This window comes from Octopus sinensis, unplaced genomic scaffold (genome assembly GCF_006345805.1).
Source record: "Octopus sinensis unplaced genomic scaffold, ASM634580v1 Contig11719, whole genome shotgun sequence".
NCBI classification, from domain to species: domain Eukaryota; kingdom Metazoa; phylum Mollusca; class Cephalopoda; order Octopoda; family Octopodidae; genus Octopus; species Octopus sinensis.
In genome coordinates this window covers 1-15,000 of record NW_021832433.1, presented here as the reverse complement: position 1 = coordinate 15,000, position 15,000 = coordinate 1, and the positions used below count along the sequence as shown (strand labels likewise).

General features: G+C 35.1%; 1 long non-coding RNA gene across 1 annotated transcript in view; it reads left to right on the top strand.

Moving 5' to 3' along the window:
- The window catches only part of LOC118761304, a 22,771-nt gene extending 8,569 nt beyond the window's left edge, over positions 1-14,202 (top strand). The window contains exon 3 of the long non-coding RNA XR_004997275.1: positions 14,009-14,202. This is a non-coding gene — a long non-coding RNA (uncharacterized LOC118761304). The remainder of the gene's footprint in view (positions 1-14,008) is intronic.
- The last annotated feature ends 798 nt before the right edge of the window (positions 14,203-15,000 follow it).

The following is a 15,000-nucleotide window of genomic DNA, read 5'->3' as shown; positions in this document are numbered from 1 at the left end:
TATCAGCGAATTAATGGTCTCTCCTTCCGATTACAAAGCTATATCATATCCCAAATAGCCGATAACTCATGACTGATATCACTCGTACACGATAATATCACACAGTCAGCTGATACGAGAACATAACACGGACGATGTCACTTCGCTAGGATATCGTGTCGTCGTTGTGAGTGCTGAGTTAGTGATACGATTTTATGGCCTGGCATGAAAGCGGTGAATTGGCAGATACGTTAGACTGTTCAGTAAAATACCGAGTATGAATTCATTCCGAGATTTCAGGCTCCGAGTTCAAATCCCACCGAGGTCAACTTCATATTTTATCCAAGATCTTTGACGGTTGAACATGAAGGCTCGCGATATCTCCCCAGTCCAATGTATCTTGGTATCAAGCTGTATTGGCCGAAGTCGGTGACCTTTTCCTTGAATGAACTTTGGTCACATGAAGATGGGAGACTTACACGTATATAATAATAGTAAAGGAATATATATATATATTCCTTTATTCTTTTACTTGTTTCAATCATTTGACCCTGGCCATGCTGGAGCACGGCATTGAAGAATGTTTTAGTCGGACAATTCGACCCTGGGATTTATTTTTTAAGCCTAGTACTTGTTCCATGAGTCTCATTTGCTGAACAGCAAAATTAGGGTCACGTTTGTGTCTGTGTGTGTGTGTATGTGTCCATCAATGCTTGACAGCCGATGTTGATGTGTTTGCGTCTTCATGCAATTCTATAGTTATCCATGACCGAAGGAGATCTTTATTTTAAATATGTATATATAGATCAGACAAATATATGTTTTAATATACAGCTGGTCACAATGCGCTTCCAAGTGTTATTGTAGTTCCTTTCGATTGATGCCACCCTGCTGGTGAGGCAGGCGGGCAGCATTGCCTCCTGGGCGGGACATATGACCATCACAGAGTGCTCAGTTACAGTTGAGTGGATTGGAGTGTCGGGAAATGAAGTGTTTTGCTCAGGGAATGCAACTCCCCGCCGCTTTAGGGACCAAAACTATGATCTTGTGATCATGAGTGCAACACCCTCATCGCTGGGCCTCTATCCTTCACATATGCGTGCGTGCGATTTAGCCCCAATTTTCCACCCCGCTTGTCAATTGACATGTTTAGACACTGGTAACATCAGCTGTTGGGTAAATAGGGCAAACATTAAAATAGAATCATGACCGAAAAGTCAAAGGGGTTATATGTTCGATTAATACCCTCCAAGACGATGCTCCAGGCTGGTTGCAGTCTAATGATAAAAACAAGTTATAGAATAAATTCAATGAGACAACAGGGAATTGATTGTCGCAGTCTAGTGTAAACGCAATTAAGGAAATCGAAGTAATCAAGACGATAGGCCGTAATAGTATTATTTATTTAAAGCTGGGTCTGTAATATTTCGGAAGCCAAGTTTTCACGTTTCCGATCCTCAGGCGACGCATTAAGAACTTCTAGAAATTCACGTGAGTGTATATGTATATATATATATATATATATATATTATATATATATATATATTTGTATGTATATATGTATGTATATAGATATATATATATGTATGTATGTATGTATGTATGTATGTATATATATATATATATATATATAATATATATATATATAATATATATATATATATTATATATATATATATATATATATATAGGTATGTATTATATATATATATATACACACACGTACGTACATGCATTTACATACATCTTTTAAAACTGTTAAGTGCCTACTGAGAATAAATTAGCGGGAAACTATTGATCAGTATTTATAAATGTATGAGAAGCTATTAAATAACCACGTATGATTTATATATATATATAATATATATATATATATATATATATGTATGTATGTATATATATATGTATGTATGTATGTTATATATATATATATATGTATATGTATATATATGTACGTATATATATACATGTAAGTATGTATGTATGTATATATATATATATATATATATATATATGTAAGTATGTATGTATATATATACATATATATATGTAAGCATGTGTATGTACATATATATATATATATGTAAGTATGTATATGTATATATATATATATATATATATATGTATGTATATGTATATATATATATTATGTATGTATATGTATATATATATATGTATATATATATATATATATATATATATATATATATAATATATATATATACATACACCAAAAAAGATATAAAAATAGATATAAATAGATATAAAAATATATACAACCCTATCATGAAGATGAAAATGGACGGATACACACGCTTATGTATTATTTATGTATGTATATATGTATGTATGCACGTATGCATGCATGAATGTGAGAATAAATCTATTACTTTGCATTTAATTATGTCTTCGTGTTTGGCAGCAGAAAGAAATATTAGAACGGTATGACAGGAATTCACTCCGATTGAATCGAAAATGATTTCGTTGTGTGTGTGTGTGTGTGTGTGTGTGTGTGTGTGTGTGTGTGTGTGTGTGTGTGTGTGTGTGTGTGTGTGTGTGTGTGTGTGTGAACATTAGGACTGTGTTGTTATCTTGTGTAATGAATTTCCCGTGTATCTGCTAATTAACGGGTTCTACTAAGTTCAAGTTATGAAGAGCCGGTCTGGTAGAAAGAAGCTAGTGCTCCGGCAATGTGGTAGAAATCAGTTAATGAGACAAAGGGTTGCAGAAATACAGAAATAAATTTGTCAGATTTAAGTAAGATAGCAAGAGAAAAGAGAAAGAGAGACGGTGGGAGGTAAGGTGAAATTCGGGCGGCAGGAGATGGGCCAAATGAAAGGAGGGAAAAAATACTAGATTTTTATCTGGAGACAAGAACTAAAGGAAAGAGACGGGGAGCGAGGCGGGGTTAAATGACCGTTTATAGAAAGTGTGAATAAATGTGCATTGTGTGGGTGGGGAGTGGGGGGAGCGATAGAAAGATGTGCGCTGCACAAAAATTATTATTCACGAAAGATACTCTTAATCACTCTTGCTACAAATAAATGTGTTAAATACGTGCACTGAGAAACAGTCATTCATCTACAACTACACACCTACACACACACTATACATACATACATATATATATATATATATATGTATATATATGTATATATATATATATATTATATATGTATATATATATTTGTATATATATATATATATATGTGTGTGTGTATATATTTATATATATATATATGTATATATATGTATATATATGTATGTATATATATATATATGTATGTATGTATGTATGTATGTATGTATATCACATATATACATTCTTGCGTGCACACACACACACACACATATTTATGCCTTGTGCAAAAGTGCACACGCATAATCACTGTTACATATAATTATATGAAATACAATTATATTACAATAATGTATACCTATATAAATTTCGTGTGTATAGACATAAACATACAAAATATAAAAAATTCTGCTATGAAATTATAAAGATAAAGTATAAATTCTAGATTTATAGGTGCTTAGAAACCTGAAAACCAATATAATGGGGATTATCAAAACCGAAACGATGTAGGTCTTCCCATATATGCACGCACACACTCACTCATACGTTGTTAATCATATACAGATTCACAGGTGTAGGAACAAGCAAACATGATACAAATACATACACACACGTAAAGTATGTGTGTTTATGTGCGCGCTAGCTACCATAGTTTCACACAAAAGTTAGTATGATCTAGTGACTTATATCAATCGTTGATAGTTACTTTTGGTGCCCAGCGAGAAAAACCGCAACGTGAAAATGCTTACCATCATGTCGTTCTGAAAATATTGAGATGATCTGGACATAGGAGGACCATTTGTAGGTAGATTTGACAGGTACGTGCTGATTTTCTTGTGAAGGTTCTTAATTGTTAAGAGAAAATTATTGGGAATTTCTGAAAGTTTGACTGATGCAACTGTCTGAATTCAGTAAAATGTCGGGAAAGATAAGCGCATTTAGTTTTGTGTATAATTTAACTCTTTATAATTGTGAGATTGATAAATAACTGTTTGAGTTTTGTGCAATTCGAAACATTTATATCGATATATGAAACATCGTAAAAGAGTCCCTTCGGTCATTAATGACCATGGCATTGTACCTAGAAAGTTACCCTCAGAGGCAAAAGTCCGGGCAAGTTTGTTTATAGAGGACCAGCAGTTGTCCATGTATTTCTGCTTCCCCTCTCCACGCCACCTGTGTTATCCAAGGAAAAGGCAAAGGCCGATACAGCTTGGCACCAGCCACATGGCAACTCATTTCTACAGCTGAGTGAACTGGATCAACGTGAAATAAAGTGTTTTTCTCAAGAACACAACACACAGCCTGATCCAGGAATCGAACTCACTACCTCGTGAATGTGAGCCTGACGCTCTATCCACTGAGCCATCGCTCATACATTGTATAACGCCTAATATTGTTTGTAATGGGAAGAGTGAAGAAAGGCCTAAACAATCACACAGTTCACCTGAATCTGTGGGATCCGTTGACACGATGGAAAGCTGCACGGTGGTTCTTCTTATAATCCGTAAAACTGCAGGAAAGGAAAATAAATATCTCCTTAAACAAGTTACAATCTTGACTTTCTATGCGATTATTGAAGCGAATATTTTTTAAAGGAAGATAACTGGATTTCCATCTGAAGATTTTAACTGAGAGCTAGAATTCTACGATGTCAATTCGCCTGAATTGATATAATGTGAGAGAGGGAAGGAGGGAGAGAGAGAGAGAGAGAGAGAGAGAGAGAGAAAGAGAAAGAGAGAATGAGAGGGGACAGTGTGCGTGTGTGTGTGTGCATGCGTTCTTACTAGTTTTGCAGGATTCTGGATGTGAAATGGCATGCTGAAACAGATGTTTTATCACGGGAGAGGATTTCCTTGCAATAATCGCCTACTCTACTTATATTTCATTTCGTTTCAGTATTGTCAGTCTATTAGTTAACCAACAGAGCAATTAATTAATCGATTCTTTGGGCGTTCTTACAACGGGACTGACCTGGAGTAACGTGGGAATGCGACGAATTGAGAAGTAAGGACCACCAAACCAAACAATTGTCTCGTTCAACGAACGGTTAATTAACTAACTAATTAATTAGCTAACTTAGTAATAATAAAGCAGTAAATGAAAAGCTACGCGAACGTTTCTGAGTAGAACACTACAAAGATAACATTGTGAGTGTGTGTGTGTGTGTGTATGTGTGTGTGTGTGTTTGTGTGTGTGTGTGTGTGCATGTGTGTGTGCATGTGTGAGTGCGCGCCGGTGTGGTAAGAAGCTTGCTTCTCAACCACATGGTTCTGCATTCAGTCCCACTGCGTGACACTTTGGGCAAATGTCTTTTGCTGCAGCCGCGGATTGAGCACAGGGTCATGTTTTGGGGAAGCAAGTTTCCCATTACACAGCCACGCCTGCACCAGACAGACAGACAAACAGATAGATAGATAGATAGATAGATAGATAGATAGATAGATAGATAGATAGATAGATAGATAGATAGATAGATAGATAGATAGATAGATAGATAGATCTGTTTCTTTATTAGCCACACAGGGCTGAACACAGACGGGACAAAATACAAAGCAGAGCTTTTCTTTTTGGGAAGGAAAAAAAGCGGGTGTAGAATTCTGGTCAAAAGAGATCGTGTAAACAAAAAGAAAAAAAACCAAGCCGATCAATAGGGATCGTGTATCACAGAAATGTCATAATGTAAAAGGTTTATTTGTGGAAGGAAAAGCCTACGGAAAAGACCACGATAACCTCGGGCAATAACGTCATGCAAAAAGCACATTACAGTGAGTGACTCTCTTTTTTCCCTTCTTTTTCCGGTTTCATAGGATTATGCTCAAGGTGGTTCCGTCATTCACACGTGCCATCCTTGCTACATTCACCCATCTTTTTTTGAAACATTCACTAGACAAAACTTCCCTCTATACCCTCACCTTCCTCTTCAAGTGATACTTGAAGAAGTTGATGAGAGATTCACCAGGGAGGAAAGTGTTTGTCTCTTGACATTTCAGACGCGTCCACCATACACATTCTTTCGCCATAGACGCAAATACGATGAAAATGGCCCTTCCTTCCCGTTTCAAGGAAGGAGACGTGACAACATTCACGATAGATAGATAGATCATACAAACATATACTCTGAAAGTTTGGCTACCTTGCTTTTAACAGTGAGATTCTCACAGAAGTCCATGATAACGTGTGAAGCCTTCGTCAGCGGAATTTTGTGAGACAATACTAACAGTGTTTTGTGGTTAATTCATAGCATAGCATGATCAACACGTGATGTATGTGAAATGTAGAAATATGCCGGCGTTAATTTACACGATTGCTCAAATTAATCAAAATCGACATTAAGAATTAGATTGTTTAATTACTTTATGGAAACGAGATGCCGTGGCAATTATAAGAATGTCTCGTAATTATAGCGGATGTAGGTTTTTAGTACAACGAGATTAGCGACAGACCTCAAAGAAAATGAAAAATAATTCAGATTTAAAGCAAGAAAGCATTCCAAGTTTATATTCACTGAAACACACAGACAGAGGTAATATTTATTCACACGTACGTGGAAATTTGTTATATGTACGAATAAATGTACAACATTAAACGTGCATTGCGTGTGTGGAGGAAGAGACAGACAGCCAGCAAGAAACAGAGGTTTATATATATATATATATATATATTTATATATATATATGTGTGTGTGTGTGTGTGTGTGTGTGTGTGTGTGTGTGTGTGTGTGTGTATGTATGTATGTATGTATGTAATATGTATATAAAATCCAAATAAGCAACAAGGATATCAGAGGTAATGCAGTACGATCGTACTGCATTACCTCTGGATATCCTTGTTGCTTATTTTGATTTTAATCACCTGTTTGAAATTATAGGATAATGCCGCACTAAATTCTGTGCCTCAACTTAAGTACTATATTCATCTGCATCTAAACTTTTGCTGAACACATCTACCATACCCTAGTATATTATATATATACATATATATATATAATATATATATATATATATTATATATATATATATATATATAATATATTGCCATGATTGACCGCTAAATCCACAAGTTATTTTTTATTCTTTCCCCATATTTATTCTCCCTTTGTTTATTTCCTCATGTTTCTCTCTGTTGAAAAGCGTAGGTTCGAAATTTAAAAGACTTCCTCACCTTCCCGAGCCTCAACTAATATGCCTGTTTTTTTTTAAGTACCAGTCATCGTCTTTTATTTTTCTGTAAATTTTCTCTCTTCTCTCTCTATATATATATATACATATATAATATATATATATATATATATATATATATATATATACATATATATATATATATATATATATATATATACATATATATATATATATATATATATATATATATATATATGTATATATATTATATATATTATATATATATATATAATATATATATATATGTATACACACACACACATATATCTATATATATATATATATATATATATATATATATATATATATATATATATATATATATATATATACATATATATATTGTATAATAAAAAAGTCAATTAGTAATACGGAAAATTCTACTCCATATTCAGATGTAACATTTCCAAGTCTGTTAACATCAAAGAAATATACAGATATAGTTTTGTACTTACTCACATTTTGCTGGTCGTAATGATCGTCACGATTACGATTATGACTAAACGGTATGACGATGATGATGATGATGGTTATGGTCGCTATATTTTATCATCATAATCAGATCAATATTTTTTCTATCAATTCCGACACCTTGCTCTCTCTATGCGTAGTGTATTCCATACTACGATCACACACACAAATACATTGTTGTATGCTCCACGCCAAAAATAACTTCCCCACGCTAAACAAAGTATTTTCTTTTATATATATATATATATATATATATATATATATATACATACATATATATATATTCGCTTCTTGATTATGTCCATATTTAGAAAGAAAGAAGAATTATGACGTACGCATAGACACAGTTATATAGTTGAAATTAACGTGTAGGTGTGTGTAAATGTCTCTCTCTTTCTCTCTCTCTCCCTCTCTCTCTCTCTCTCTCTCTCTATATATATATATATATATATATATATATATACATACACACAGAATATATATATATATTTATATATATATATATATAGCAATAATAATTCTCTAAATGAGATATAGACAGTAACTGCTCCATAACATAAGGGACTGAAGCCATCTGAATATGACTAGGGACAGGGCAGGGTGGTGGGGGTGTTACTGTTGCATTTAGCCCCAGGCGAACATCAACGTCGCCAGATAGGCTTGACACCATCACGGCGTCTTTATCCTGCAAGGGAGATAATTCCCCGATGAAGCGGAAACCACACACGGACCTAGGTTTCAAGGTGTATTGCCTATCATCAACGTGTGGTAGGCCCCGCTTCCTCGACGAACAACCCACTCTGCAGGATATTTATATATAGATTTTCAAGCAAAATACATTTGCTGATTTCGAAAATCTGTTCGACAGCAATAATAATTCTCTAAATGAGATATAGACAGTAACTGCTCCATAACATAAGGGACTAAAGCCATCTGAATATGGCTAGGGACAGAGCAGGGTGATAGGGGTGTTACTGTTGCATTTAGCTCCAGGCGAACATCAACGTCGCCAGATAGGCTTGACACCATCACGTTGATGATAGGCAATACACCTTGAAACCTAGGTCCGTGTGTGGTTTCCGCTTCATCGGGGAATTATCTCCCTTTGCAGGATAAAGGACGCCGTGATGGTGTCAAGCCTATCTGGCGACGTTGATGTTCGCCTGGGGCTAAATGCAACAGTAACACCCCCACCACCCTGCCCTGTCTCTAGCCATATTCAGATGGCTTTAGTCCCTTATGTTATATATATATATATATATATATATATATATATATTAATTACTCTTTTACTCGTTTCGGATCCATGTCGCTGCGGTCATGCTGGAGCACCACCGTGGTCTTGCTGATTTTCTCAGTCTGGGGTGTTTTACATCACCACACCTCTATGTGCCTTTGTCCCAGCTGTTGTCCCATTTGGTGTGGAAGGGAGTTTGATTCCACTGCCCTCGTCTGCACCTCATGTCGGGCAGTTGGTTCATCCGGTGTTGTGGAAGGGAGGATGTCTAGTTCCTCTTTGAAGACATCTACTTCCTTCCTATGCAAATTTCATAATTTTTGTGGTAGGGCATTGAAGAGCTGAGGGCCTTTGAACCCTAGACTATTGCAGTACCTTATCCTGAATTTAGATGGAGTGGATGGTAACTTTGGTGCAATACAATGGCGGCCAGTTCTAGCATTTGTTTAACGCTGGATGCCAAAATTAAGTACTTGCCCTCCTAGGAATTTCAATATGTATATTATTGCATATCTCTGACGCCTCACTCCAGGGAGTAAAACTGTAGTTTTCTCAGTCTATCCCTGTCGCTCATCTGCTGCACTGTTTCAAACATTTAAGTTGTTAAACTGCTTCAAGTTCTGCTGTATATATGTTCACACACACACACACACAAATATATGTGTGTGTATCGGATTATATGCACACACATAGACAGACAGACTGACAGATAGATAGGTACAAAGACTGATAGGCAGACATACAAGTCGATAGACAGATAGATAGGTAGAAAAATATAATACTTTTCAGTATAAATTTGCATATACAAGTAGATGTGTATACATGTTCATATAAACTCAAGCGCTCTCCTGTAGGTTAGTAATTTACACACTTGTATATGTTCAAAACAGCGAACATATATATATATATATATACAGGTACATCGTACATATATACACCGTTACTTGTGTGTACCTATGTGTGTAACTCTTCGTGTAGGTGAGCGCGTAAGAATATCATTATGAATGCACAATTCCTTGAGGTTGCAAATTTTTCCATGTGTCTATCGTAAAATCCATTTGTACGAAGCTCTCAAAATATCAGTAACAACAACAACAACAACAGAAACGACATTAATTAGAAAAACGAAAAGAAAAACATTAACCTAACGATAGAATTTTCTGGGTGAAAAAATAACAAAGAAATTTCCCTGAAAGAACGGAGTTAAAAAAAGAAGGAAACAAAAAAGTTTCTGATAAGGAATACTTGTAAAATGTTGCCAATTATTCTTGGATTCATTTCTTTGGAGTTAAACTTTACACATAAACGATAGATATATACATGCACATATTTATATATGCATATACACATTTGTGTATTCGCGTGTGTGTGTGTGTCCCTACGTGTATATGTACGTGCGCACGCTTGTGAGTGTATGTGTATGTGTTATATATATATGCCGGTAATATTAGTGTAACTTTTTTGTAAAGTTTATCGTGAGTGACGTGGCAAAATTGTATAGACAAATAGATAAACGGATAGATAGGCAGATAGATAGATAGATAGATAGATAGATAGATAGATAGATAGATAGATAGATAGATAGATAGATAGATGGACAGACAGACAGATAGATAGATAGATAGATAGATAGATAGATAGATAGATAGATAGATAGATAGATAGATAGATAGATAGATAGATAGATAGATAGATAGATAGATAGATAGATAGATAGATAGATAGATAAAATCAAGGAGGTACTTTCATTTTTCTTTTTTCGTGTGTGGTTGTGATCTCTAAAATCACCAAAAACGCACACCTGGTACGATTGATTTCTTGCAACACACGAAACGTCGTTAAATACATCCACAAATTATAGAGTGGTGTTTGATCAAGCGACATTTTAAATCTTTGTAACAAAAACTCAAAAACCGGAGCAAATAACACAAGTTGTGAAGACTGACGATTTAACACTCCATCATCTTGCTGTGGTCCTTTATTTGCCACTCTTAAATTGATCACGGTCGGATACGAACTCGGTATACAGAGTTATATTTACGAACGCTCTAACCACTCAGCTAAGTGATCACCGTATTTCCGGACTGTGAAACAGTAAAATAGTAAAATAACTGGACTATGCATTGTCGCCAGTGTAGTTATTTAAGTATAGACAGTTAATGTTGTAGTAATGGTAGAATTTCGAATAAAGTTATTTGTGGATAGAACGGTACCTGAAGAGCAGATGAAGCTGGACCAAACAGATCTGGTGTTTGCCGATAATTTATTAATCAGATGAACTTCAGAATAGAATGCTGAGATGATTTTCGCATATAATCCAAGATTTGCTTGGAAACATTTTTGTTCTTACCCACTACTGATCCTCAAGAGATTACAAAGATTGGTGTACCATCAACTGAGCTGCCTACCGATAGGAAACTGTGAGTCCATGTGAACATCCAATGATAATAACAATCCTTCCTGTTAGGGGCAGAAGACCTGAAATTTTGGGGTTGGTGAATAGTCAATTACATTGACTCCAGTGCTCAACTGGTATTTTGCCGACTCCGAGATGATGAAACAGCAAAGTCGACCATGGTGGAATTTGAACTCAGGACTTAAAGCCGGAAGAAATGGCACTCAGCATTTTGTTCGACAGGCTGAAGATTCGCCACCTTAAGAATTATTCTAATTTTGGCACAAATCCAGCATTTTTATGAGGGGTTAGTCAATTACATCGATCCCAGTGCTTAATTTGTACTTATTTTATCGATCATGATTAGCTGGAAGGCAAAGTCGATGTCGGCGGAACTTGAACTCTGAATGTGAAGACGGACGAAATGCTGTTTCACCCTGTGTCCAGCGTAATAACGATTCTGCCAACTCGGCACCTTATTATAATGGTTTTTCTTTAACCACGCAGGCCATTACGAGATGAAATGGTGGCACTTTGTATTGAATATGAAAACCAGAAATGAAAATGAAATGGAAGTGGCCATAATTAGTGGGAAGACGTCTCTCAACTCAAGGAGGATACCCCAAAGGTCTAATATTTTCTTGACTAGGAAAAGTAAATACCTTCTCGAAACTGACAACGGTCGGCCACACCTCCTGCCGCCTGTCTCCTTTTCGGAGCAATCGCGTTCTCCCCAGACCATGCTAGCAAATTGCTGCCAACCACGTTTTCAGTAAATAAAGAGAGACATGGAATTTAACGACTGCAGGAAATTCTTGACATTAAATAATTTGGTAAGTCGAATTTAATAGAATCGAGAGAAGGAACCTAAATGAAATTTTATGGTTTATGGAATAAAGTAAAAACAAAAATTGTACAATACAGCAATTATATTAAAGAATTTACAAGGGAGAAGGAAATGGAGGGAACTTGACAAGTGACAAAAATGATCACCGTTACACACATACATACGGTACATTGGCCGCACACACACACACATACGTATATGCATACATACACACGAAGAAATATATAGAAAATTAAAGTGGCATTGTAAAATTGTTGACAATTGTCAATAGGGAGATTAAATACTTAGACAGGAACCGGAAGTGTATAAAGTGAGTCAATTTATTGAGAGGAACTCTGTAAAGAAAAGTAAAGAAATATAAAATACATCGAAAATTAATAATGAGATATATGCAAAATTCCTAAGTGATTGTATGTGTGTGTGTGTGTGTGTGTGTGTGTGTGTGTGTGTGTATGTGTGCATGTGTGTACACGCACACATATATACACAAATACGCGCGAGCATACAATATTGGAGATTGTTGGCAACAACATCGGTTTTTGTACATGATGGTCTTCCATTTTTTAAGATGGTTGAATGTTTGATCGCAAAGAAATCCGATGGGTTATTCCCAGTTTCAGTAAACTTATGACTGAAAGCCCAGCAACCATGTATATCAGGTACTACATTTTATGAAATCCTTCTATTTTGTAGGCGATCGATTATAGTTTAATGGAAATTTGACAGCTCTTTCTAGCAAGCCGGTATCCCGCTCACAGAAACCTTTAGTTGCTGCTGTTTAGCGCCGGATTAATTCTGCTTGAATTGACTTCATGATAAAACGCGACGCAGCTGTGATCACGTGACCTTTAATATAACAGAGACTAAAATGTCTCGTGTATCTATTTTTAAATTTGTAGCATGTATAATCCGAGGGAGATTTAGTTGCTGTTTCGAACACTTCGCAAATTTCCTGAGAGTTTTGCCTTTGGTTTCATCGTGTAGTAACCAAAGTTTACGTTGTGCGATGTCTCAAAGTCCTTAGTTACGGAATATAAAAAGGCAATATAAATCATAGCACCAGATATTAGATATGGTTGTAATATACACAAGGAGACGAACACAAAACAAGACCACAAGAATATATGGACTTGTAGCTATTTCTACACGCACACACACACACACACACACATACATATATATATATATATATATATATATAATATATATATTATATATATATATATATATATATATATATCACTGATGAAGGAAGGATCCTTTTGGATTAATCCAGAAAATCAGTCCGATTCGGGGATGAAGGAATTAAAAAAATTTTCCGTTAGCTTGCTTTCCTCGTTTCAATATACGGTAATTATAGTGAAAAATATTGTGTGGTTAGACGATCCAAGGTCTATTTTCAGCATATTGGCATAGATTTGTTGGCATTTATTTGTATTATATATACATACTGTAATGAGAGCTGGTCTTTCTTAAGAATGTTTTTTTTATTTTTCTGGAAAAAAAAAGATAAAATGTTTTACTTTCATCTTATTCGGTTTTGAACCATGGTCAGGATGTTTTACAGTTCCTAATTTGTGCACAACTTAACCACTAACCTACTGGGTCCTCTTTTAAGGTCTGAAATAAGAGGAATAATGAAAATAAGTTTAAATATCCTATTTTTAAATTGATTTCAGATGCTGCATTGATGGTTGTTTGGGTAAATGGCCTGTAAGTAATCATGATAGATGGGTAGAGGTTTCAACTAGTCCTATGAATTTATATAGACATAAAAAAGTAAAAGACGTACAACTTCCATTTCCACTATGCTTAGTATTGAACCATGGACAGAATCTTCCATCTAAGCTGTTCTTCTGCCTCACCATTCCATTAAACCACAAATTTATTGGGCCCCCCCACTTCTAGGTTCAGTGAGAAATGAGATATTTAAATCTATCACAGCATCAGATCTTTTATGTGAATAGATTCAAATATCACTCTTTTAAGCTTGTCTTTGTTGCTGCTGAGAGGACCCCCCCCCCTGGATAAAGGCGTTGATAATTAACACCAATAACATGCACGCACATGCATACACAAGCCCTATCTTTTAATTCTTTCAATCATTAGACTGCAGCTATCGTGGGACAGCATCCTGAAGAATTTTCAGTCAGATGAATCAAGCCAAGTACTTCCTCTTTTAAGCCTGGTACTCATTCTATCGGTCTCTTTTGCTGAAATGCTATGTTACGGAGACATAACCACACTAACATTGGTTGCCAAGCGATGGTGGTGGGACAAACACAAAGACACAGACACACACATAAACACACACACACACACACACACACACACACAATTTCCGTCTACCAAATCCACTCACAAAGTCTAGCGTAAAGCAAATTGTACAAGGTATCACGCAGTGGAACTGAACCTGGATCCATATATACACATGTATATACACTTACATACATATATGTGTTTGTGTATGTGTGTATGTATATATATAAATATATATATGTATGTGTGTGTAAGCATGTATATATATATATATATATATATGTGTGTGTGTGTGTGTGTACGTGTGTATATGTGTATGTATGTCTATATATATAATATATATATATGGATATATATGTATATATCTATATATATATATAAATATATGTGTGTGTACATAAATTTGTATGTATGTATCTCTTTTCTCTCTCTTCTCTCTCATTATATATATATATATATTATATATATATATATATATACTATATAATATGGAACCTTAAAAACATTCGGACAGATAGACGATACAAAGACCGACAAGAGAAACAACAA